This window comes from Rhinolophus sinicus, linkage group LG10 (genome assembly GCF_036562045.2).
Source record: "Rhinolophus sinicus isolate RSC01 linkage group LG10, ASM3656204v1, whole genome shotgun sequence".
NCBI classification, from domain to species: domain Eukaryota; kingdom Metazoa; phylum Chordata; class Mammalia; order Chiroptera; family Rhinolophidae; genus Rhinolophus; species Rhinolophus sinicus.
Genome location: NC_133759.1, coordinates 48,248,327 through 48,275,337, shown reverse-complemented (window position 1 = coordinate 48,275,337; position 27,011 = coordinate 48,248,327). Strand labels below are relative to the sequence as shown.

The window sequence follows — 27,011 nt, the reverse complement described above, 5'->3', positions numbered from 1 at the left end:
TGCTATTTAGAGAACTTTAAAAGAACTTAAAGGACCTAAGTCCCCATTATCCCCAAAGAAGCTTTCAGTTTTTACTCTGTATTTAACCAAAGTTCCTACAAGACTATTAAAAAAATAAACAACAAAAAACCATAGCCACTGTGAAAATGAGTTAAAATGATAGTTTCTGCAAAATACTTCAAGTGCCTGGCACTTACACTGGGTTGGGGAGTACGATAATTTGGTCTGTCAGCACCCATGTAAGCGTACAGCAGACCCAGCACAGTGTACGTTGACTCGCCGAGGTCTGGAGGATGGGGAGATTATAATAGCCTTAAATAAGCCTTAATACCTATCTTTCTGCAAGAAATTATCCTCAGGCTTTGACAAATAAGACCATCCCAGAGAATACACCAGAACCACGAAAAGACAGCTCCAAGTACAGGGCATGTGTACATGTGTGTAGACAAAAGCATGTCAGTGTGGGTGAGGATAAAATTCATTTTGCACTTAAGGAGTTGAGTGAGATGTGTCTTGTTACCCAGATACTAGAGGACAGGGCTCCCTGCTGAAAACAGCAAGGACTGAGAACCTCATTTTCTAAGTAACCAACAATCAGGATTAGACACGTTCCCACCCAAGGCTCACTAAGGCAGCCCACCACCATCAATGGCCTGACACCCCCGCCCCCTACGGCCATAGTCTAGTGAGGCTTGAGTAAGGGACAGAGAGTTATCGGGCTGTCATCCTTGTGGAGACTGAAGGATCAGGGAGGAAGAGAAGCTAGAAGGAGCCCCCACTTCCTAAATCCAAGTGGCAGAGATGCAAGAGACTCATAAAGATGGCCATGCTTGCAAGAAGGAAAAATAGTACCTCATCCCCCCGGGGCTCTCTGCTTTGGCCACAGTCCTGCAGCACCACTTCCCTTCCCTGAACAGGGAAAAGCAACGTGGCAGGGAAGTCATCATGCTGCCCACTGGCCTAGAAAGGACCCAGGAGCTTCTCATGAGCCAAGTGGACACCACAGGGCACAAGGCTTGAGCTGGGACCTCATCCACAAGGACTGGTGACCACAAGAGGTCAGTCACCCTAGTGACAGGCTATGCATTAGGGATTAGAGTGGTTGAGACAGAGCCGCATTTCCCAAGTCAGGACAGGCCCTCCACAGAACCCCACGGAGACCCCATGGAGGGTCTGCACGTGGACACCTGTCAGATAGAGGGTCTGTCACCTGGTCAGTGTTTAGACAGAGAAGCAGCAAAACCAACTAGGAAGGAACCGTCAGTCATGCTCAGTTGGGTAAAAAGGTATTTGTCCTTTTACTGTGATTTCTCTCCCCCTTCCTCAAAATGGAGGCGTTAGAGCTGATGTGGTACAGAGGGATGTGGGAGGACAGGACGTGGAGGGCAGAGAACTCCTGCTCCCTTTCATACAATGGCAGAGGGGGAGCGGAGCCCTAAATCCGGTTACAACACTGAAGTTTAGGAACGAAACCTAACTGGGCAGGTATGGTGTCTGCCAGGAAGTCGCGGGGAAAGAGTCACCACAGCACAGGTGAAAGCAATGACTGGAAACATCAAACCATTTCATGTTAAAAGGTGAGATTCCTCAGTGAAATGTGCATGGGTAAATTGAAACTCAGAGAGAAGAACTTATCCATCACATAAATCAAGACAGTAGCTACACTGAAACGTTCCCCTGCACAATGACACTTGAGTGTGACTTTAACCATGTCTGACTTAAAAAAATCAGAATTGGCTCAGGGCCTTGGGTCAGGTTACAGATCTTCCCTCACTGGGGGCTTTTCCTAAGAGCCTCCTTCCCTCTCCTCATTTCACCACTCAGCCTTTCCTCCTCTTCTTTCTGCCTTCCTCCCTGATCCATGTAGATTGCCTCTATTACCTGCCATGCCTGCACTACTTTTCCCCTCCTCTAATTGGCTGTAACAATCAGGACCTTACTGTGTGGCCAGGTGGTCCCCAAATACTCAGGCTTGATCACGGTTCTAAGCTATTTCCAGATCAGCACCACCAAGAAATGACTGCAGAGCAGGACTTTCTGGAACCCAGCCGTCAGCTTCCACCTTCCCTTCACCTCTCTGACCATGAAGCAGTATCCATGGGGCAACACCAACCCCACACTGAGCCAGTGAGAGTCCAGACTTGGAAACATCTGCCATGAGCCCCGCTTTTAATTAGGAGAAATACACTGAGCTTCAGACCCTTCTGCTCCAGAATTCCACCAATTCTGTGCATCTCATTGGTCAGTTTCCAACTTCTAAGCTAATCTAGAAAAACCCAAAGCAGCAGAACTAGAAACAAAAGTCTTCCTTTCTTTCCACAACCGCCCATCTGTGAATTTTCTCACTTGACTCCCCTCCTGCTCTGAAGGCAGGGAACTGGACCAGGTAATTTCATGTGTCCCCCACTTTTCTCTGCTTTGGGTGTCCTTAACCTCCCCCCCCATATAACTTATTTTCTTAATTTGTTGCAAACTCATAAAGAGATTTGAAGGTCACATAGAAATCTGGGTGGTTGCAAAGTATCTACGAGTTTCAGCTGATTCCTTTTGTCTACACCTAGCACAACATGGACACTTAATAGTGAACAAATAAATGAACAAAAGTGCCCACCCTTCTAACATTGACTACGATTAGGAAGCAGGGCACAAACCTTGAGAGACAGGGAGTGCTGGGGGAGGGGAGTGCAGAGAACACTCCAAATGCCAGAGCAGCAAACCTTCCTGAAAGGGTGACTGGTCCCACCACGGCCCTCGTGCCACTCAATCACACAGCTAAAGAGCGAGAAGAAAAGGGAAACAACTGTCTTCAAGAGAAGTGCTGGAGACAAGAGGCACGTGTGGGGGTGCTGGGAAGCAGCGAAGCAGCACATCTAACCCTCCAGGAGGGAAGTGCAGAGACACAGTGAGGACATGGCCAAGAACTCATTTAGAGCCAGATGGCTCTGCAAAGTCTAGGGAGGGCAGACCTTCAGTCTATCTCAGCAGCGCCAGCACCAGTGCTGGGACCCAGCTGCCCTCCCTGCCCTTCTGGGGTCCTTCCAGGGCACTCTCTCGATGCTGGGACCTTGAGACCCAGACATGAATGAAATACGGTCTTTCCTCTAACTGCTCTGCATTCAGTAGAGTCCACTGTACTGCGTCCTGTCAACTGCCAGTGATTCTGAGACATATTAAGCTCTCTTTATTCAGGGCTAAGCACAATGGAAGAAACACAAGAGCCACTGTGAGTCCTTTGCAGACTGACACGTTCTCTTTTCTCCCCTTGCCTCTCCATTCCTTTATAAAAATATAAAAATTGATCAGCTGTCTTACACCCATACCCTACCAATGCAATTTTTACTGTCCCCAGGTTGCTTTGGGTTTCTAAGAGTTTCTCAGTGTAGCAACAGGGCGTCTATCTCTATGACGCCCCCATACAGTCTCACTGGCACCACCTGGACAAGTCTAATCTCAGGACTCTCACCTGGGAAACCTTTTGTCCCTTACAGAATTTGTATTTCCCATGACTGATCCCAAGAGGCCACAGCTCCAGGATTGAGGGGTGTGTTGCTTAACGGAAATAACCGTAATACAGAAGAAGGGATTGTGGGGATACAGTGCCTCCATTGGAGTCCTTCCCAAATAAAACGCCGTATAATGGGAGGTAAATGCCAGGAGAATACATCTTGCAGGTGGTGATTACAGCTGGGCTTAGGATGACAGGGAGAAGAATACTAAAGGTCCCCCAAAATACTCCCTGGGGTCAGGGAAGGCTCAGCATGGCAGAAGGAGATGGGGCCATGGAAGAAAGGCAGAGTGAACTTCACCAGCCAGAACGGCAGAGGCTCGCTTTCTTTTCTTTGTTTTCATTATCAAGCACGAACGAACTAGCCCATGCACGGACTCTCCTTTCCTTTAGTTTACCATTCCTGTATTTATTACATAGATCAGTTCGAAAATTAGGTTCGTTGCAAATAGAAAAGAGAACAAATGTTGTTCTGACTTAATTCCAGGAAAACAAAAAGGAATGAGTGTTGATCTAATCTCTGTCCTCAGTTCACTCTGTGACGACCCACAATGGTTTATAACTCGCCCTGCCCACTCAGAGGCTGGCCTCACATCACTGCTTTGAACAACGTCTCCAGTATTTCAGTCAAAGGCCCTGAAAGTTAAAATGAACAGCCATTTCAGCTCTTGGACACGACATCCACCACTGCAGGTGGGTAACAGTGGTCAGAGGGAAAAAGATGTCCTACCTCATCTGTTATTTAAATCTTTGTTCAAACGCTAGAATTTTGTTTCGCTCCCTGAGTATACTTCAAATGACTTTGTAAACTCTGAGTCTCCCCCATCACTGTTTCCCAGTCTACTTCTACTTGTTGGTTTTTTGTTCTCCAAATTAACATACAGTGAAAACAACAATTCTAAAGCTACTCGAAGCTCTCGGCACTTAGGGAAACATGCATTAGGGATGATCGCATTCAAGGAGGAGAGGGAGGAATCATAGTGAGAAAATTAACTCAAAAGTATCAGGTGGTACAAATGAGTCAGAGAAAATAGAAGGATTCTTCTGAATTTGATAAAGCAGCTATATTGCAGAGGCTCCTGTGGCGGGTTTTAATGGAATTTTGAAGAAGATAGCAAAATAGCCCTGTGTAACAAAAGGCAATAAATCACAATTATTTTTCATTCATATTACTGCATCCTCCACTTGAGCTTAACATTTATTTATGTCTAACATTCAGTCTAGCATTTATTATGAACCTTTCCAAACACATAGACAGGGTGAAAAAATTTTACAGTAAGTACCCACATATCCACTACCTAAATTCTACAATTAAGAGTTTGCCATGTGTGTTTTATCACGTCTAGCCTAACCCCTCAATTCACCCATCAATGCATCTTATTTTTAGATTCACTCTGTATCTAAACCTTTTATCTCTAAACGCTTAAGCATGCTTATCATTTTCTAGAATCCCATATTTATTTACAGGTTTATAAAGTAAAATTTATACTTTGAGAAATGCATTCATCTTGAATGTGCTATTTAATGAGTTTTGGCAAATGCATCCCCTCTCTCCCCCCAATCAAGATATGGAGTTTTATCAGCACCTTGAAAGCTCTGCTCAGCCTCTTTCCACCCAGTTCCCACATCACATTCTCCAGAGGCAACCATTATTTTGACTCTTACCATCATAGGTTAGCTTTGCCTGTCCAAGAAACTATACAAATGGACTCATACAGTATTTACTTTTATGAAAGATTTATTTCACTCAGTATAATAACACTACACATACCAGTAGTTCGTGCCTTTTTACTGCTGAGTAGTATTCTACTGTATGACTATACCACAGTCCGTTTATCGTTCCCCTACAGATGGACACCTATGCAGTGTCTAGGATTTTTTCTCTTCGGATTAAAGCTGCTATAATGATTGGTATATAAATCTTTTTGTGGGCATGTTTTCATTTCTTTGGGGTAAACATCCAGGAATAAAATTGCTGTGGTATAGGCCTTATAAAAAAACCACTTGAGGTTTTTCCAAGTGTTGGACCATTGCACAGTCCCACCAACAATGTGTATATGTTCCTGGTTGTTCTACAACCTCACCAACGTTTGGCATTGCCTCCTTTTCCTCATTTTAGTCACTCTGGTGAGTATGTAGTGGCGTGTTGTTATGGATTTAACTTGCATTTGTCTGATGACAATAATGTTGAACATCTTTTCAGGGGCCTTTTGGCCATTTGTATCTTCTATTAAAAAACCTCTGTTATATCTTTTGCCAATTTTTAAAACTGAAATGTCTGTCTTTTTATTATTGACATTTTATGTCCTGAATACAAGTCCTTCATTAGTTATGTATTTTGCAAATATTTTCTCCCAATTGATGGTTTCCTTATTTTCTTTATAGCATCTTTTGATGAGAACAAGTTTGTCATTTTGATGAAATCTACTGCATCCGTTTTTCCCTTTATGGTTATTGCCTTCTGTACTCTGTCTTAGAAACCTTGCTTACGCCCAAGTCCTTTCTTTTCTTCACATGAGTATATTTAACTGTGTTATTACCTTGGTTTGTTTCATCACCCTCCCCTCCCAAGGCATTGTTGGGCCTCACACATTTGGCTTTCTTCATCACCACCATTCCTCTCCTCCCCACCCCACAGACCTCAGCTGTGGAAGAGCAGGAAAAACAAGCGGGACTGGCTCTGGACATACTCAGGTGATCTCTTTGGAGCTCTCTCTGGTTTAGTTCTGGGTCAGAAATTTTCCATCTGCAGTTGAGAATCTGTGAATGTGAAGGACCGACTGTATACATTGTTCTACGCCATTTTATATAAGGCACTGGAGCATCCGTGGTATCCATGGGGGGTCCCAGAACCAATCTGTCACTGTCAAAAGTTATACGTGAATTTTCGACTAAACGGAGAGTCGGCACCCCTAACCCCTGCGTTCTTCAAGGGTCAACTGTATATATTCTCTTCCTCACTTAGGAAGTGCTTGTCCTGCTCCTTTCTCGGTGTTCTGGGGCCTGTGCTCCGATAGCAGAGCCGTGGCTAGTCCTTGCAGGATGGGAGTATTTCTTCTTCCTCAGGCCGCAGAACCTGCACCCCGCCCCCACCTCCCTCCTCTGTTATCCCCAGTCCTCACCTGATATTAAACTTCCTAGTGTCTTTCAAGCAGCAGTGGAATCTTTTGGAAGCCACTCCGAACTAGTTCTTTCTGTTGCGCAAATCCAGGTTTATCTGCTTATCCCCCAAACGCAGGATGCAAGCTAAGTTCTTAAACAAATCTATGGTTACAAATGCTTGGGGGCAGTTCTCAGAAGAAATGTTCCTATAGCACGAAAGTCCAAATATTGTTTTGGGGGTTTTTCTTCTACTTTAAAAGAGGGACCAGAAGTGAGTTCAAATTCAAGAAATTACAGATCTTAACACCCTTCTCAGAAAAGCCCACTCCCCTCCTCCAGGCCGCTCCACATATACCGCCCCTGGGAAGCCCACTCGCTAGAAGACCCCCCACCCCCAGCCTGGATTTCTCTGCTTTAAAGAGTGAGGGGCGGGACGAGGGCCTTTCCAGACCTGATGCATGATGAGCCTATAATTTGCCTATGTGTGTCCTTATTTTATTGTGTTCTATTTAAGTTTTCATCCCTTTTCTTCACAGCACTTACAATAATCTGTAACTACTTTGATTATTTGTCTCTTTCCCAGTGCCCACAGCTAGAAGCCTAAGAGACGCTTTCTTCCATCGAGTTTGCCCCCTATGTATTACCACCTCCTAGCACAGTGCCAGACACAAAGCAGACAATAACTACTTGTTCAATAAAGATATGTGTGGCCTACCCACTGTGACTAGTTTAAATTTCTGGCAGAAAGAAATCACATCTTCCCCTTCTTCTGTACCTGCCCAGTGCTTTGCACATCAAGGAGAGAAAGACATCAAAAGGAAGCCTTCCACTCTAGACCGATGGGCTAGGTAAGCTCCAGAGAAGGATCCGCCACTGACCCTCCAATGAACAAGAAATGTTGAGCTGGGTAGGGGAACGCTACTCGACTTAGAAGAGGAGGGCTGGACCCCGTCCTCAGTAAAATGATGCCCATTAGCCAAAGCAGTCAGCAGCAGCAAAGGTACTTGGAGAACACACATCCCTCTAAGATCCCAGTTATCATTTCCAGGACCTCACAGTCTCAGGCCCAGTCCCTGTGCTTCACAAGGTCTGCCAAATGAATGAATTCAAGGGAATACCCTGAAACTATAGTCTTCACAGAGAAACAAAAGGGGAGAGAATAGTGAATTTCCCATGACCCATTCCAATTCTGAACATTAATTTTCTGAGGGCCAGAGAGATAAGGCATGAGCAAAGTCAAAATCCAATTTAACCCCTTTCTACCAGGACAGGGTGTGTGAACAGCCCTGTACAAGGCGTGGGGGCTGTGGGTTTGGAAAGGGAATGGAAATGAGAGCCACAGAGTGAGGGGCCTGGTTTGCTGGTGTGGTTCCTGTGTCCTGACGGGACCTGCCATTGTGCTACTACTACTCAGGCACTGTTTCTGCAGGGAAGGAGAAGTTGGCTGGTAAAAGAGGCTTGAACCAACACAGGAGAGATGGTGCTGGTGGGAGCTACCTTGTGGGGACCTACTAGTTGCCACTTACAAATGGCTACAAATACACTATGTCACAAAACCCTATGACTGCAGAATTGTTAATCCCATTTCAGCAGTAATGATACTAAGGCCAATGGGTGAAGTGACTCTCCTAAGGTCACATGGCCAGTGTGGCTAGTGTATGGCACAGCCAGCAAAGGCAACATCTGAACCACCAGAGTGTACTACCTGACTGATGGAAGCACGTACACTCCAGGTGCTGCTATAGGCTATACACAGAAGGAGAGGAGACTCCTTATGAAGGAAGACATCTGTGCAGGAATGAGTGGAATCCCAAAGAGCAATAGTGTGCACAGGAGAGGGACAGTGGCAATGAACGGCCTCTGTGAACAATCAGGTTTCTGCGTATCGTTGGGGACGAGCAAACAGTCGAGGTAGCTGCAGCATGGATTTGAGAAGCTTCTGACCAGCAGAGACACACAGAAGTATGGCGCCTGTTATCAGAACTGTCTCTTGACTTTGACTAGGCAGTAGCAACAGCAGCAAATCTGGCTGCCAAGGAAGTCCTTCGGCGTCAGCACAAATCAAAGCTGTCCGTAAGCTGAGTGTTCCTGCACAGCCCAGCCAGCCCGGCCATCTGAGGACAGCCACACGCTGCCTGCAGCGCTGCTAGCACCTGGCACCCTCGTTGCCGGTCAGCCCCGTTGGAGCGTTCATGCTCTTGCCTCTCCACCCAGTTCTCCAAAAGCACAACTGAGGCAAGACATGCGCTGGGTGGAGAGCAGCTTCCCGGGGACCCCAGTATGGACGCCCACAAGAACCAGCCAATCCCCAGAGGCCCAGGGCCTCCTACCCGTCCAGAGTGATCCCCGTGACTCGGATGCCACAGATACCGGTCAGGGTTACCCAGGTGACAGGCAAAGCCAGAGCTGTGGCTCAGGGCTTCTGAGCATTCTTCTCCAGAGAAGGACAGAGCACTTCTATGTACCTGGCCCAGTCCTGGTTGCTGGGGCAAAGCATGAAAATAACAAACTCCCACAGAGATGCCTCCATCTACCTGTCCCAGCACCGTGGGTGCTCAAATGCAAATATCCTTTCTCCTCGGCTGTACCCATCACTCAGTACTAGTCACTATTCCAGCACAATGTCTAGCACGGGCTCAGAGCCGGCACTGAATAATCCAGCCCTAGCTGGGTGGCCACAACTGACTGTGCAACTGGACGAAGTCGCCTCCTCCCCACAATTCCTTTTCCTTAACTATAATAGTAACACCTAGCATTTATTGAGCACTGACTCTGAGCCAGCCATTATGCTAAGTACTTTACAGGTAATGTGTTCTTCCACTGTCGTAACCTGAAACCTATGAAACTGAAATATTATCCTCGGTATTTTATAGATGAGGAAACTGAGGCTTAGAAGGCAAACCAACTTAACCAAGGTCACACACAAGTGACAAGTATGGCACTCCAATGCCTGTGCTCTTAGCCCAAACACTGAACTGCCGCTCTCTGCCTCCCTCACGTATAGCAGAGGCCTCCGGGACAATCAGGGGACATGACAGAGCATGCAGTGAACTCTGTGCACACAACCACTGGACAGAGGGATGAGGAGGGGACTGGCTGTTGCAGACAAAGAGTATGGTGAGGCGACGGTCACTATGCATGGTTGGTCCTGACAGCATCAGGTAAGTGTTATCATTGATGGATATTCAGGATTCAGATAAGCAGAAAGGATGGGGACATTCTAGGCAACTATACTGGGGGAGGGCGGCGTCATATGGAAGAAAGGCCCAGAGGCTGGAATAGATCTTCAAGACACAGCAAGTCAAACTGTCCCAACTATATTCAGCAATACCGCCTCCAAACTCCCGTGATGTTAAATCCTACCCACTTTGCCCTCTACCCACCAGGTAGACATTAAAATCAGTGTCCAGTGTCTGCCTCCCTGGAAACCCACCCAGCACATCCTCTTCCCTCGACCTTCAAACTCAGATCCCAAGCACATTTTTAGAAATGGAAAGGAAAGGCAAAGCTAGAATACTTCTGAGTTTTAGGCCTCTTTCCTCGTTTCCTATAGGCTCTGGCACAGTGCTTATTTGCATGGCTGATTGAATAACCAATTATAGAGTGGAATAATTTTAGGTCTTCATCTCAAAAAAAAAACCACCAGGGAGAGCACAGTGTATTTCCTCGTAGGCCTGCTACAACTGCCAAGCACAGCATTAGGCCAGGGAGTGGGTAGGAAGAAGAAACTGGAATGGCTGTCTCCTCATTAAGTCTGGGTGACTCCAGAGCAGACTGCATCTGTTTGGAAAGGAGAGACAGAATGTGCATACGCGTGTGTGCATGGATGCCTCTGTGTCGGGGTAATGAGGAGAGGGAGGCAGGAATATACAGACTGGAAATGTCAGACTCCTCCACATTCCTGTTCCGCCCTTCTCTTCACAATGTCACCCCTTCCCCATCCTGACCAACACGTCTCAATTCACATGCACAGAAATGAGAACTGATCCTAAGTGTCCTGGGGCAGAGACATGATGGCATGAAACTGGAGGGCCAGTACGCTTTCCTTAGCTCCAGACAGCATGGAAGTCAAGCCCTGGACATCAATAATGACAACGAGAATGTATCATGTCTCAACCCTCCCATGTGTACTAACCCTCGCATTAACAATTCACTTTTACCCACACGGTCCCAATGGTCTCACAACAATTCTTCAAGGTCACTGGAGCAAGAACACATTAGAAGTGGAAATTTTCAAAGGATCATCAAGGCCAAACCCCCGACTCTTCAGATGGAGATTCAAAGAGCTAAAGAAAGGATTTATCTAAGGGTGCAAATCAAGTCATGGAAGAAAGCAGGTGAGAGGAGTAACTGTGAGAATCAACAAGCCAGCTGTAACAAAAATATAGAAACTGCAGGGAACCTGGTATCAATATAATGTCAAGAACTGTCAGTGCCCTGCCACCTGGAAGTGACTGGCCTAAGTGAAAGGTGAAACAGTTTCCTAAAGACTCAGTTATGTCATCATTTGGAACAAAATACTCTGAAAGGATGGGATTCTGTTTTATAGGAGACAGCATACGCTTTGAATCAGAAGCCAATATATGGTTTCTCCTATAGCCAATTACATGGATCCAAAACTCCAGGGGTGGAAATGAGGACAGCTCCGCTCACTATAACGCCTGCCATGTTTCCCCGAAAATCAGCCCCAGTTAACGATCGCCAGCCAGACAGACACATTTAGTACGTTATGACGATGTTCCAGAAGAAGATGACATGACTGTATTTGAATAAATGTAGATTGTTGTACATGAAAAAATAAGACATCCCCTGAAAATACGCCCTAATGTGTCTTTTGGAGCAAAAATTAGCATAAGACCCGGTCTTATCTTCAGGAAAATACGGTATTAACACCCGGTCTTATTTTTGGGGAAACATGGTAATATCCAACTCGCAGAATATTTGATTCCCATCTCAGCAACACTAAACCTGCTGGTTTGGAGCTCTTAGTCCCTAAGGGAAGAATGCTTCCACCACGGGATACAACCATAGTTCCCCTGAGTTTGAATATGAGATTGCCACCTGGGTATTTTTATCCTTTATGCCACCGAACCAGCAGACAGGGAAAAGGGGGAAGATCTACTGGCTATAGTCACTGATTCTGATTAGCAAGTGGAACTTGGGTTGCTTTTACCCAATGCAGGCAAAAAGGCAAAGTCTGGAAACCAAGTGATCTTCTGGGGCACCTTTAGTACTTCCATGCCCTATAGTTAAGATTAATAGAAAACTCCAGCAATCCAAACCAGGAGGGAAATTAAAGACTCAGACTTTCAGGAAGGGAGGTTCAGGTCACTTCACTAGGTTAAGAATCCCAACCAGCTGATGATGTGGCTGAGAGTGGAGGGAAAACAGAATGAGTAGTGGAAAAAGGAATCCATAGATGGATTCCTTTTTCTGTAGTCATATGACCAATTACAGAATTAAGGACTTATAGCAGCTTTGCATATTTTCTGTTTGTCTATTAGGTGTATTTTTATTTGTATATGTTAATCATTTTCTTCTTCCTTCTCCCTCCCATTTTTATTTTATATACAAGTTGTTGAAAGCTAACTTAATTAACTTGCTAAAGTACAATTTAGTCTTTAGTAACAGAATAATCAATGGGACTGTGACTAAATTTGAGAAGCAAATAATAGAAGCCAGAGAGGAACACAATGGTTCCTGGAACTGTGTATCTCCTCATCTTGGAGGAAGTGTAAGAACTTCACTCATAACGAAGTTAGCTGTATCTTGTAGGTAAAAATAGTCGTTGCGGTACAGGAGTTCAAGTGTGAGAAGACTGCATGTGAAAGCTGAGTAGCTGAAGGAAGGGACAGTGCCAGTTATACATTAACTGCCTCTCAGATCCACGTGGAATCCCAATGCAACTCTGTCCGTTAATTGAATTGTGTGGATTATTTTTGGTTTGGTTTTGTCTACAATCTTGCTATTTGTTTTCTATTTTAGTATCTATCACTTTTTCCTTTTCCCTCTTTTTCTGACCTTTTAGTACAACTGAGCATTCTTTGGTAATCCATTTTATCCCTCCTCTTGTCATATTAACTATACCTACTTTATGTATCTTTCCTATATAATAGGTTTTTACGTTTAACACACATTGACCATTTCCAGGACTGTTTGTTTCTTTGTGTGGATTCAAGTTTCCATTTGATATCATTTTCCTTCCATATGAAGACTTTCCTTTAATGTTTTTGTAATGCATTTCTGCTGACAATGAATCCCCTTGACTTGTTTGTCTGAAAAATCTCTTTATTTTACCATCATTTGGAAAGATACTTTCTTTGGATATAGAATTTTAGGCTGATGGTTTTCTTTGCATTTTAAAGATGTTATTTGTTTCTGGTGTTCACTGTTTCTGATAGGAACTTTCCTTTGAATCTGTGTTTATAATGCCTTTTACCCAACCCACCCCCATTTTTAAGATTTTTCTCTTTATATAAGTTTTTGGATATTTGATTATAATATGAGGTTTTCTTGGTTGGTTATTCCCCTTTGGATTTATTGAGCTTCTTTGATATGTGGATTATAATTGTCAAATCCCAAGTTTTCTACCATTAATTTTTTTAAGCATCTTTTTCTGTTCCAACCTCAATTCTCCCTACACAGATCTACAGAGTCAATGCAATCCAAATCAAAATCCCTACAAGACTTTTTTTGTAGAAACTGACAAGCTAGTTATTAAATTTATATAGACATACAAAGGACCTAGTATAAAGCTGGAGAACTTATATTACCTAGGTTCCAGACATATTATAAAGTTTCATTAATCAAGATAGAGTGGGATTTGCATAAGAATAGACATACATTGTCAATGAAAAAGAATACAAAGTCCAGAAATAAATTTCCGGTCAAAACGGCGGAGTAGGTAAACTCTGTGCTTGCATCCTCTCATGAGCACATCAAAATTACAACTAAAGAAAATACATGATTGAGAACTGCCTGACATCTAGCTGAACAGAACTCATACAATTAAAGACATACAGAAGAGGCGACATTGAGATTGGTAGGAGGGGTTGAGATGCAGAACAGGCTGGTTCCATACCCATGTGTGACCATTAAAAATTGGAAGGGATAACTCAGCTGTGGAGGTCCCCCTTGAAGAGTGAGGGGTCCCAGCCAAAACCAGACTCCCCAACCCAGAGTTCCAGGACCAGGAAGAGAAGTCCCCATAACTTCTGGCTGTAAAAACCAGCAGAGACTGTGGCTGAGATGATGGCACCTGGAGTCCTAGGTGTTCCTCTTAAGGGGCCTATGCACAGACTTACTCACTGAGGAACTCACTCACTCTAAGCTTCAGACCTGGAGCACCAGTTTGAAAGGCACCAGAGATATCGAGGGAGGAACTGAATTGTCTGACTTCAAGGCAAGGGCTAGAGGGCCAGCTTTCTCCCAGACAGAAGTACTGGCAGAATCCACTGTTTTGTTGCAGAGCCCTCCACCTTTTCCAGCATGCAGACTTAGACAGGTGCCATATCTGAGTCTCCATCAACCTAGCCAATACTGTTTGCCCTGCCCAGGTGATTCCCTGAGATCTGCCCTACCCAACCTGCAGACCAACCCAAGCCACTGCCAGTGGCTTTTCCATACAAATGGCCAGTCTTGGATCATGCTGTGGACTTTCCTAAAATTTCTCAAAGGTTCACAAACCCCAAACAAGCAGCAGCTGGTCTTGGCATGCCCTGGCACCTTTTGCTGAGCCACCCAAAGACTGGCATTGGTGGCAGCCAGCCTCCGTCTGAGCTTGGCCTCTCCCAGGCACCTCCATGTCCAGCGTGGATGATAGCCATCTGCAGATTGCTTTGGGGATCATTCCAGGTAATCCTGGACAGGGCACAGGCTGTGGCTGAACCTGGCCTGTAGCAGGGTCCTTCCAGGAGGCCTTGGACCAGCACACCCAGCTTCAGACTGAGCCACAGCACCACCCAGCGACCTCCAAAGATGACACACCCAATAGGCAGACTGGACAGGCACCAGAGCCCTGCTAAAGCAAATTCTTTTCCATAGGGTCAGCCTCTACCCAACAGCTCCTCCACTGTAGTCACAGCCTGTCCTCACAACCAATCAGCCAGAGGGTCAGTCCCTCCCAGTGATATGCAAACAGCAACCAAGGCTCAACTACAATAGGAGGGCACACACAACACACACAAGGGACACACCTGGAGCATCTCTCTCAGGTAACCAAGGAGATTGTGCCACTGGGCCCCACAGGGCACGTACTACATAAGGCCACTCTACCATGACTGGGAGATATAGCAGCAACTCCTTATACATAGAAACAAGCACAGGGAGATAGCCAAAATGGGGAGACAAAGAAACCTGTCCCAAATGAAAGAACAAAGCTCCAAAAAAAAAAAAAAAAAAAGAACTAAATAAAATGGAGACATGCAATCTACCAGATGCAGAGCTCAGAACACTGGTTATAAGGATGCCTAATGATCTCAGAGAGAATTTCAACAAAGAGATAAGAAACATAAAAATGGTGACAGAAAACATAAAAAAAGAACTAGTCATAAATGAAGACTACAATAACTGATACAAAGAATACATTAGAGGGAGTCAACAGTAGAGTCAATGAAGCAGAAGATTGAATTAGCAAATTGGAAGATAAGGTAGCAGACAACACCCAATCAAAATAAGAAAAACAAAAGAGAATGACCAAAAATGAGGATAGTTTAAAGGGCCTCTGGGATAACATCAAGCATACAAATATTCACATCATAGGGGTACCAGAAGAAGAGAAAGAACAAGGAATTGAAAAATCTATTTGAAGAAATAATGACAGAAAACTTCCTGACGTGGTACAAGAAATAGACATACAAGCCCAGGAAGCACAGAGTCCCAATCAAGATGAACCCAAAGAGGCCCACACTAAGACACATCATACTTAAAATGTCAAAGGTTAAAGACAAAGAATCTTAAAAGCATCAAGAGAAAAGCAGTTAGGTACCTATAAGGGAGCTCCCATAAGTTTGTCAGCTGATTTCTCACCAGAAACTTTGCAGGCCAGAAGGAATTGAGACACAATATTCAAAGTGATGAAAAGCAAGGACCTACAGTCAAGATTACTCTACCCACAAAAGCTATCAGTTAGAATCAAAGGACAAATAAAGAGCTTTCCAGACAAGAACAAGCTAAAGGAGTTCATCACCACCAAACCAGTATTACAAGAAATGGTAAAGAGACTTCTTTAAAAAGAAGAAGAAAAAAAGATAAAAAATATGAATAGTAAAATGGCAATACTACATATCTATCAACAATTAAATGTAAATGGATACACGGCTCCAATCAAAAGACATAGGGTGGCTGAATGGATAAGGAAACAAGACCCTTCTGAATGCTACCTACAAGAGACTCACTTCAGATTGAAAGACACACACAACCTGAAAGTAAAGGGATGGAAAAAGATATTTCATGAAAATGGAAACAATCAAAAAAAGTTGGGGTAGCAATATTTATACCAGACAAAATAGACTTGAAAACAAAAGCTATAACAAGAGACAAAGAAGGACCCAGTAATCCCACTTCTGAGTATTTATTAAGAAACCCAAAACACTACTTTGAAGGGACACACATATGTTCATTGCAGCATTGTTTACAATGGCCAAGATTTGGAGGCAGCCTGAATGTCCATCAAGGGATGAATGGATAAAGAAAAGGTACTACATACACACAATGGAATATTATTTGGTCATAAAAAAGTATGAAATCTTTCCATTTACAACAACATGGATGGACCTAAAGGGTATTGCACTAAGTCGAGTAAGTCAGACATAGAAGACAAATGCCATATGATATACGTGGAATCTAAAGAACAAAATAAACAAACAAACAAAACAGAAACAAAGTCATAGATACAGAGAACATTTTGAGGGTTGACAGATAAAAGAGAGGTTAGGGGGGTTGGGTGAAAAGGGGGAAAGGATTAAGAAGTACAATTTAATAGTTACAAAATAGTCATGGGAATGTGAAGTATAGCATAAGGAACATAGTAGTATTGTAATAACTATGTATGGTGTCAGATGTGTACTAGATTTATCAGGATGATCACCTCGTAAGTTATATAAATGTCTAATCACTGTGTTATAGAACTGAACCTAATATACGAGGTATGATCAAACAATATGGTAAATGTTTAAATTTTTAAAAATGTGTTACAGTAAAAGACATGTTGCCATTAATCCCTCTCAAAATACTCCTCCTCACTTCAAACACACTTATCCCATCGTTCTTGCCACTTTCTGAAGCAGCTCTGGAAATCCTCTTTTGTGAGTGTCTTTGGTTGTGCTGTCATGGCTGCCTTGATGTCCTGAATTACTCTGACTTTGGGGGAGAGCCAGAAGTTGCACAGAGCCAGATTCAGTGAATCAAGTGGATAAGGACACACTGCAATGTTTTTATTTGACAGAAATGGCCATATACCAGAAGCCATGTAGGACACAGAGTGTTGTCATGATGGAAGATAATTTACGGCACACTTTAAACACACCTTCTCTCAACCGTAGCTCACATCTGACTGACTGCACCAAACAAGTGGAAACTTGTCACACACTGTTACTAAGGTTTGACGTGCCACTTCCCATATTGAAAAGCCCTGCCTTTCCGTTGGATGGCACTTGGCAGCAGCATTCACTGCATTTTGTGATCACAATGGAAAGGTTCCGTGTCACACATCGCTTGTGGTACAGCAATTTCTGTCAAATAAAAACATTACAGTGTGTCCTCATCTACCTTATGCACCAGATCTGGCACCATGCAACTTCCAGCTCTTCCCCAAAGTCAAAATGACCATGAAAACTAAATGTTTTGAATTGATTCAGGACATCGAGGCAGCCACGACAGCTCAACTAAAGACACGCATGATAGAGGACTTCAGAACTGCTTCAGAAAGTGGCAAGAACAATAGGATAAGTGTGTTCAAAGCAAGGGGGAATGTTTTGAGGGGGGTTAATAGCAATGTGTCTATTACTATAATTTTTTTTTTATTTAAACATTCACCTTATGTTTTGATCACACCTTGTAATGTTGTATGTCAACTAACTGAAAAATAAGATTTTTTTGAAAGTCCAGAAATAAATCCACACATATTATAGTCAATTGGTTTGACAAAGGGGCCAAGGTAATTCAACAGATAAAGAATAGTTGTTGTTTTTTTCCCCCAACAAATGGTGCTGGAACAACTGGATATTCACGTAAAAAAAGAACTTCAAAGCTTACCTCACATACACATTATATAAAAATTACTTCAAAATGGATCATTAACTTAAATTTAAAATAAAACTTCTAGGAAGAAAATATGTGAGAAAACTTTTACAATCATAGGTAAGCAAAAATTTCCTTAGGACTTAGAATGAACCACAAAAGATTAATTAAAATTGATGTCATCTGCAACTGTTCTCCCAGAGACACCATTAAAGACATGAAAAGGCAAGTGAAAACCTGTGAAAAAATATTCACAACGCATGTCCAAGAACTTGTATCCAGAGTATACAACGATCTCTTACAACTCAGTAAGATGACAAACAATCCAATAAAAAATGCACAAAAGATATCAACAGACATATCACAACAGAATGTCTACAAATGAAATATAAATTAAAGCCATAATGAAATACCACACTACACACCCACCAGAATGACTAGAATGAAAAAAAAAAAAGACTCATAATAACAAGTGTTGGTGAGGATATGGAGATGCTAAAACTCAGATGTGTTGTTGATGGCAATAGAAAATTATACAACTGATTTGGAAGACAGTTTGGCAGCTTCTTATAAAGTTAAAAAAAACACTTAGCATATGTATTCACTTTCTATTGCTACTATAACAAATTACCACAAATTTAGTGGCTTAAACAACACAAATTTATTATATTACCTCACTTCTGACAACATAGGTCCAAATTCCAGTAAGCTTGTCTGGTTTCTGTACTCTGGATCCCATTAGGCCAAAATCAGGGTGTCAGCCAGCCTGGGCTCTTATCCACAGGCTCTGGGGAAAGGATCTGCTGGGTTTATTCAGGTTGTTGGTGGAATTCAGTTATACCCAGCTGTAGGACGGAGGTCCTTCTTTCCTCACTGGCTGTCAGTCGAGGGTCATTTTCATCTTCTAGAAACTGTCTACACCGCCTGGCTCACGTCCTCCTCTTTCCACATTCAAAGCCAGCAATGGTGGGTTGAGTCCTCACTCTCTGAATCTCTCTGACCTCTCCTTCTACCACATCACTCTAACCAGCTCTTCTGCCCTCCTCTTCTGATACCGCCATGTGATTACACTCGGTCCATCCACTGAACCCCAGGTAACCTCCCTATCTTAAGGTCACTTGATTAGCAACCTTAATTCCATCTGCCAAGTCCCTTTTGCCATGTAACATAACATATTCACAGATTTATTACCAGGGCAGATCATGGGAGGCCAAAATCCCACCTACCATACCATACAGCAAGCCAGTCTTTGCTATGTTTCCTGAGAGTGATGAAAACACATGTCCACACAAAAACCTTGCATAAAAATATTCACAGCAGCTTTATTTGTAATAGCCAAAACCTGGCTATTTATTTGTAATAACCAAAACAATGTTTCCAATGTTTGGACCCAAATGTCCAACAGGAGCTAAGGGAATAAACAAATTGTGGTGTATCCATACAAAAGAATATCATCCAGCAATTAAACGGATAACCCTTCAATACACACAAGAGTACATTCTGTATCATTTCATTGCTATGCAACTCTAGGAAAGTCTAACCTAATCTGCAACAGTATAAAGCAGATCAGCGTTTGCCATGGGTCAAGAACGGGGAGTGGGACTGACTAGATGCTGCACAAGGGAACTTCACGTAGTGAGGGACATGTTCTGTGATTTCATTGGCGTGATGGTTACAGGGGTGCATACGTTTATCAAGACTCATCAATCTCAACACTTTAAGACGTACATTTTATCAGGTGTAAATTGTACCTCAATACAGGGGATAACTGCTTCTTTCTGAAGCACTTATAGAAATCAGACCCCAAACCATACCTAACCTCTGGTGATGGTACAGAAAGTCCTTAAGCCCTGGCCTGCCTCTGTGCCCCACACCCAGACCCTAGGCACCCAACATCTCCACGTCTTTCCTCCTGTCTCTCTCTTCCATGGTCAAGGATATCAAAGCAGCCAGCTCCCACCAAGGTGTGCGGGCAATAACGCAGTTAAATGCACTTGATCATAATTGAAGGTAATTCAAGCTGTCACATTCGCTGTAACCAGAGGTCTCGGGAGCCAGAGAGGCCACTCACATTAATTGTAACTGACACTTCCTGCCCTCTTTCAGGCAAATCCTGGTGCAGGGGATTCTTCACTTTGGGTTCAAGTAACCCCAACTGGATCTCTCAATCTCTCTCTTTTTTTCCTTTCAGTGAAAAAATGATTAAAATGGTCAAAAGGTAAAAAGGAAGAGACAGTTGGGAAATCTCAAGCCAGCCAATTAGATGTTGTAACAAAGCTGATTTCAGCACTTTGGGCCTATTATTAAGTCCAAAGGGACCTGAATACTGACTCGGTTGATGGCTTTCTCTGACTCCCGTGCAGGGTTGCTCGTGTCTCCCAGCCTTTTCCTCCTGGGTCCATTTAAGAAACGGGTTAAGAGTAGAAACAAACAGGCCCAGGGCCCATCTCCCCAGAGCAGTGCTCAAAGAATGATTGCAGCAGCTCTGGGTAGAGGGCGGACATGTAAGAAGAGCACAACACCTTCTTCCCAAATGGCTCAGTCCCGAGGGCCAGGGCCTCTAGGGGAAACATGCACAGCTCTGGAAATTAGCTGCAGACTCTAGGCCACACCAAGGCTATCTCTGCCTTTGATTGTATTTGACTTTTTCTTATCTTTGGAAGAGAATAGTCCTGCCTCATAAGGATGCCATGAATGATAAATGGGATCTTCTTGGTAAACGTTCTTTGAAAATCAGTAGTAGTATGTTATGCTTCTGTTTTCAATTTTGGATTGCCATGTTTTAAGGTGGCAATCACCACCACTCTAACTGCTTCCCCAATTTTTGTTACTTTTCTGGCTTCTGCAGACATCGGAGTTCAAGATCCCTGTGGAAAACTTTACTATGCAAAATACTCTGCACAGAAGTTATTACTCTGATTCATATTATCAACAGCCACCTAGCTAGCTATCCTCCATGGGCTGATCAGCCAGCTCACTTCAATTAACTTGAGTCTCTTTTTCTCTCTGAACAACTCCAACAGAACCTAGGCGCTTACCATTCATTTGGGCACACGATCATTTATTGTGTTCTGAGAAAAAGTAAAGTACGTGGAGGGGCCAGAGAAAGATACCGCATCTGTCTCCCTGAGAACTTGTGCCAGGCATATGGGGAGGCCTCCATGGTAATCTCAACTGCATGACAGTTGTTGATGTCAGAAGGATCTTCCTACCAGAGTCAGGGTTCTTACCTTAACAACTGCCGTGCGGGATATCGTATGTCACTTATTTCTAATAGCATAGTGTTAAAAACCAAAAAACTTAATTTTGTTATGTTCTTTAATCAGTTATGTGGGTTTGGGGTTACCTCTTTAATGACGTCATTCTTGGTTACATGCAATAATAGCACAGAAAAGAAAGGAATGGAGTCACAGCAGAACTCTGGCTACTGGGCATAAGCAGAGGTCTAACAGCAATAGCCCACGGTGAGAAGCCTTTACAGATGTGCCATTACAGCTGTGACTGCCAGGAGTTAGCACAATGCTTTGCCCTGCAATAGATCTTAGGAAGGCTCACACTCCTACATTTCAGACCATGAAGTGGAGATGATGATAAGCGTTTCTAGATCTTTAGATATGGAGTTCTAGCCCTGGCAGCAAGCACCCCCATCTCCATCTACGGGGAGAGCCTGCTCTCTCCTAGCAGTACCAAGCGGCATGCTATGCCCACATCACAGGCAACGCTCCCATATGTGTGAATAGCACTTTACAGTTAAAGCCAGCAATCAGACCCACCATTTCATCCACCTCTATAGCAGCTCTGTAAAGTAAGGATATTTACCTCTAATTTTATAGCCAGGACCAGCAAAACCAAACCAGCTGCTAGACACTGGTCCAAGGGCTATCACTGACCCATCCTGGCATCTCACTTAGCTTTTACAATTTTTTCATTAAGAGTTTTTCAGGGGAGGCCAGTTGGCTCAGTTAGTTAGAGTGCAGTGCTCATAACACCAGCGTTGCTGGTTCGATTCCCATGTGGGCCACAGGCCACTGAGCTGCGCCCTCCACACCTAGATTGAAAACAATGACTTGAATTGGAGCTGAAGGGTCCTGGAAAAACACTGTTGCCCAATATTCCCCAATAAAAATTTAAAAATAAAAAAGTTTTTTAAAGACATTTCAGCTACTGGAAGAGCAGAGTAGCAGGGTGAGGAAGTACTCAATGACCCTACAAACAGCCCTCCATCTGTAATTCTCCTCCTCAAGGAAATGCCAACTCCTTTTTTTATTTAGCACGTAGCCCCCACCTTGTAACTTTCTCCCAGACTAATGAGTTTGGACTGACTTTACTCTAAGCTCTACTCCCCATCTGCTGGCCAGTCACCCAAATGCCTGCTCTTTGAATTTTCTGCACTGTCCCCTCCACCTGAAGCTCCCACTTCTGCAAAATCCTGGCCCCCAGAGCCATTTCCTCTGTACAGCCAACCATGAGAATCCAGTGTGCCAGCTATGAACGAGGATCCAAAAACTGCCCACTTCCAAATCCCTTTTCAATTACACTCCCTTCTCACTCCTCACCCAGTTAACAGTTTCCATCACACTTTACCCCACGGCAAGGGAACCAGTCAGCCAGTAAAAACTGACCTCAATAAGAAACAGAGCCAGACTCTCAGCCCCAGGCTTCAGGTGTCTTTAACTGTCTAGAATTTCTTTCCGACAAACCTGCCCCGCGCCCATTACCTCAGGAAAAATTATGTAAATGTAGATACCTGCTGTCAGAGCCTGCACGAAATCCTCTTGCACGCTATTAAATATAACCAACTAATTCTGTTAGACTATGCAAGTCAGAGGTTCCCAAACACCAGTCCACAGACCAGCAGTACCAGGATTACCTGGAGAGGTTTTTATAAAATAACAACAAAAACAACCACCACAACAATGACTTCTTGGGTCCACCCTTCTCCCTGTCCTGCAAAATTCTGATTCCACTGGTCTAGAAAGGATCCAAGGGCAACATCTTTTCAAGTTCCCTGGGGATTTTAATATACAGCTAACTTAGGGCATCACCACTCAGGGAGGCTTGTCAACTCCGGGGGCCCCTGATCGCCTCCGACTGGTCAATCTTCTTGCTGCTTCATAAATCGGGATTACCAGCTGGAGTTTAGGCTGGAATGTTCCATTTCTTCACCTTTATCACTAAGAGTATTTGAATGGTATTTTGCAATTTACAGAACCTTCTCATTTGATTCAGCGAGTCAAATGATGTGACAATATGATATCATCTACCACATACTATTTCCCAGGAACTGTTCTGAGTGAACTGTAGAAAGTCATTGAATCCTCACAACAACCCCATGAAGTAGGTTTATTATTCTTTCTGGTTTTATAGATGAGGAACCTGAGGCACAGAGAGGTTAAGGAATCTGCTCAAGGTCTTCCAGTAATATCAGAGCTGGGATTTAAACCCCACCAGCCTTTCAATCACTTTCAAGTCTTTCACGCCCATCCTTTCAACCAACCACTCTGCTCTGCTGCCTTTCAGAACAAGCATGAGCATGACCCCCACTTTAAAGAGTTACAGGACTGCCTCAAGTTCATCAAAATATCTGGAACAATTTGTCAAGGGAGAGGACATCTGTTCTATGTGTCAGCCCAGGCCTCTCAGAAAACTGCAGATGCAAAACCACAATCAAGAACACAGTTTCCTTCCCTGTAAGCCCGGGCTCCCTCGTCAGCCCCCCACGTGCACAGCATAGGACACAACATGCTGCACCTCACTGTCCAAGAGGGATGACTTGGTCACCTTGTGAGAAAGAGCCTGTCACAGCTGTATCAGCTACCTAATCAGATGAGAATTCTAGAAATGGAAGGGACTGCAGAGACCAAGTCAAGAAATAGAAAACAGGTTCTATCTTACATGCCAGCTCTGATCAACGGGCAGAGGTTGTGAAGCTTCGCAAAAGAAAAAGGGAAGAAAGGAAGGGAAGGGAAGGGAAGGGAAGCAGACCAATTAATGATGGAGGAGAAGGGAGCTTCCCAAAGTCCCAAAACCACTTAATGACCGGGAAGACCCAGAACTCAGGTCTTGGCTCCTGCACCAGGGTCCAGCAATCATCCCCCTAAATATGCACTCTAGGCTGGTATTAACTTCTATTAACTGCTGCTACAAAGCTAAAAGCTGTCAGCTCTGACCATAAAACAGCTTGCCACGTAGTGAATAAGACTACATGTATTCACTTACACCCAACCCTGATTCCAGAAAGGTTTTGCAACAGCAAAGACCCTACAGTGCAATTCAATAAGTAAAACCTTTGTGATGCAGAAGTGGTAAGGGATGGTAGCATGCCTGACTTTATACAAGTGCTTTGAAAGCTGCAGTGGGGTGTCGTGGTTAGAAATACAAGCCTTTGGTCTCAGGTGACAGAGATTAAACCCCAGCATCTCTACTACTTAGTTGTGGGACACTGAAAAAGTTGACCTCCATGAGCCAGGTCTCTCATATCTAAAATAGGGGTGAAATATCTATAACAGGAGGTCATTGCAATGATACATGTGTATGAAAAGTGCCTCCCAAAATGCTTAGCACAGACTAAATGGTAGCTACCGCCATTATCATTATCATCACCATCAGTACTAACAGCGTAACTTAACATTTTCTATATGGAGTCAGGAAAATTGGTGACTAAGCTATAACAAAGGTTTTCTCAGGGATGACTGCATTTTGCGGCACTCTTTTCCCCCACTCAAAAGCATGCCGGCTATTTTTAGAATCTTAGGGTTTGTTTTAATCACTCTCCTGCCTTCTCCCTTGCTACTAAAGCAGTGGTTCTTCACCAGGGGGCACACCCCAGAGAAGAGACAGATTTTGGTGGAGCGCATAGGCTCACAGCAGTGGGTGCTGGTGAATGAAGGGAGGGTATTCAGGATTAGAATGCAATTTCGTATTTTAAGATTTAAAATCTTAATACGTATGGCAGGAAGCAAAGCTCGATCAAACCTTGGCTGATGGGATGTACAGAGAAGAAACACCACCCTCTCTGCACATTAATGAGCCTGTGGAGGATGCAGGGAGGGGCAGGGAGCATGCACGTCCCCCTGCAAAGCACCATCAAGATCTTCGACACGGGCCGGAGGTTTTACATTCACGACAAGAGGGCATGATCTTAAAAAGGGGGACAGGACATCCCTATGCAGTGTGTGCCTGAGATGGTTTCTCTCCTCACATCCAACTTAGAGTGTACTGTGGAGTTACAGAGCAGATAACCCACGTTAGGATTGCCAATAAAGGAAAGAATATAGATGCTAAGAGAGAGCTGGGTGAGGGTGGACATAAAGGATGTGTGTGTGTGTATTGTGTACGGGTTATCTATTTTGACCATTTAGAACAAAATTCTTCAGAGATTTTGGAGTTTAAGGTTATATACCGAACAGGTGAGATATTTTCATATAATCATTTATAACTATTTTGCTGTTTCTGCTGTTATATGAAAATTCTCTAAGAACAAGGACATATCTGTTTGTCTTTGCACACTCCCGTACATCTACTGTGTAACTGGAGAATGGATGATAAATCCCGTGGTGTAGACAGGCACAAAGACATTCGGATGAACAAATATTTGTTGACAGGTGATATCATGTAGCGGTTAAAAGCACCAGCAATGGAACCATACCAAATCTCCACTCTAACCTTTACTAGCTGCATGTGTCTGGTCACATTATTCTGGGTACTTCAGTCTTCCTGTCTGTTCCTATCTCATGGAATGTGAAGATTGATAAAGGAGGTATTGCACACTTTGGAATCTGGAGTCCCAAAACTTAACTCGAGCTCTCCTGCCCTTCGGCCCTGGTGACGGCCCAAATACTGGATCAGTAGGGTTTTAACAGAAAGCAACTATTTAAGGACCTCTGAGTCTCTCATACAGGAAAAAGAGAAACAATCAGCAAATGTCTCAACTCTGTCAACCAATGAGGAAACTGACAGGAAAAGGAAACAAAAGCTCTGCTTTCTCAGTGAGAAGCTCAGAGCTCCTTAGAGGATGGCACAAGGAGGAACTTTATGATATATGCTGGCTGAATGGAGAACTGAAGCTTATGTTAAATCTTCGGTGGAATCTCCAATTTCGCCAAGGATAGAGGTTCTGACCCAGGGCCACCGGACCCCCTTGTTTCTGATTTCACCAAGCCGGCCCTGGTACCTGTCAGTACCTCAGTATCTGCAGAATAGCTCAAGGCTGAGAAATCAATTTCTTCCACGCTTGGGTAATTCCAAAGCAACTAAATAGACTGCTTGATCTGGCTGCAAATAAGCATGAGAAATTTCAGCCTGATTAGTCTGTCTGAACGTATAAATGTCTGAAGTCAGGCTCTCTGAATTAGGGCAGACATCTTAACCTTGGTCACCGCAGACAAAATGGCGGTGGGCTGCCCTGTGCCTATGATGACTGGTTGGGAAGCCTGCATGGAGTGGAGAGGAGACTGTGTAAGATCCCTTCCTTCTCTGGTGAATAAGGAGAGGTTCAGGTACAACCTAAGAAGAACTTCTATCGTGTTTTACTTATGTGGTTCAATTAATGCTCACATTTAGTTTAAGGATATCATTATGCCTATTTTATAAAGGAGGAAACTCAGGTTTGGAGATGTGGAATAACTTGTATTGGACGTGCAAGTCTGGAGTCTTGAACGGTCAATTATTTTAACATCAAAATTTCTCAGTTGTCACCCCTTTTAAAAATCAACAACAAAGCAAATACTTTACAACTCACATCAAAAGCCATAAAATTCTGCATACGCTTTATTGCAGCAATTTCATGTCTAAAATCTGATTCTAAGGAAATAATCATAAATGTGTATGGTGATTTTGCCACCAAGATAGTTAATGCAAGATGGTTTATAGAGGTGAAAAGAGGAAAATAACCTAAATTTCCAACAACGGAACATGGGTGTAATGGAACAACCACTTTAATGAAATATTATGCCGTCAGCAAGGACTGGTTCAGAAGACCACATGACATGCCAAGAGACATTCACAACATGTGTTCAGTTTCAAGAGAATATATAGAGAGTGCCAAAAAAACAAATACACATTTTAAAAGAGATGTTATCTTAAAATGTGTGTATGTTTTTTGGCACCCTCTATATTTTAAATAATACCCTTTAAAAAAAGATATATTACTTTGTATTTTTGTTAA

The 27,011-nt window shown here is 43.5% G+C and overlaps 1 protein-coding gene across 21 annotated transcripts in view; it reads right to left on the bottom strand.

The window, feature by feature from the left end:
• Positions 1 to 27,011, bottom strand: part of CACNA1D (calcium voltage-gated channel subunit alpha1 D) — a 427,288-nt gene that overhangs the window by 176,976 nt on the left and 223,301 nt on the right. The window lies entirely within an intron of this gene.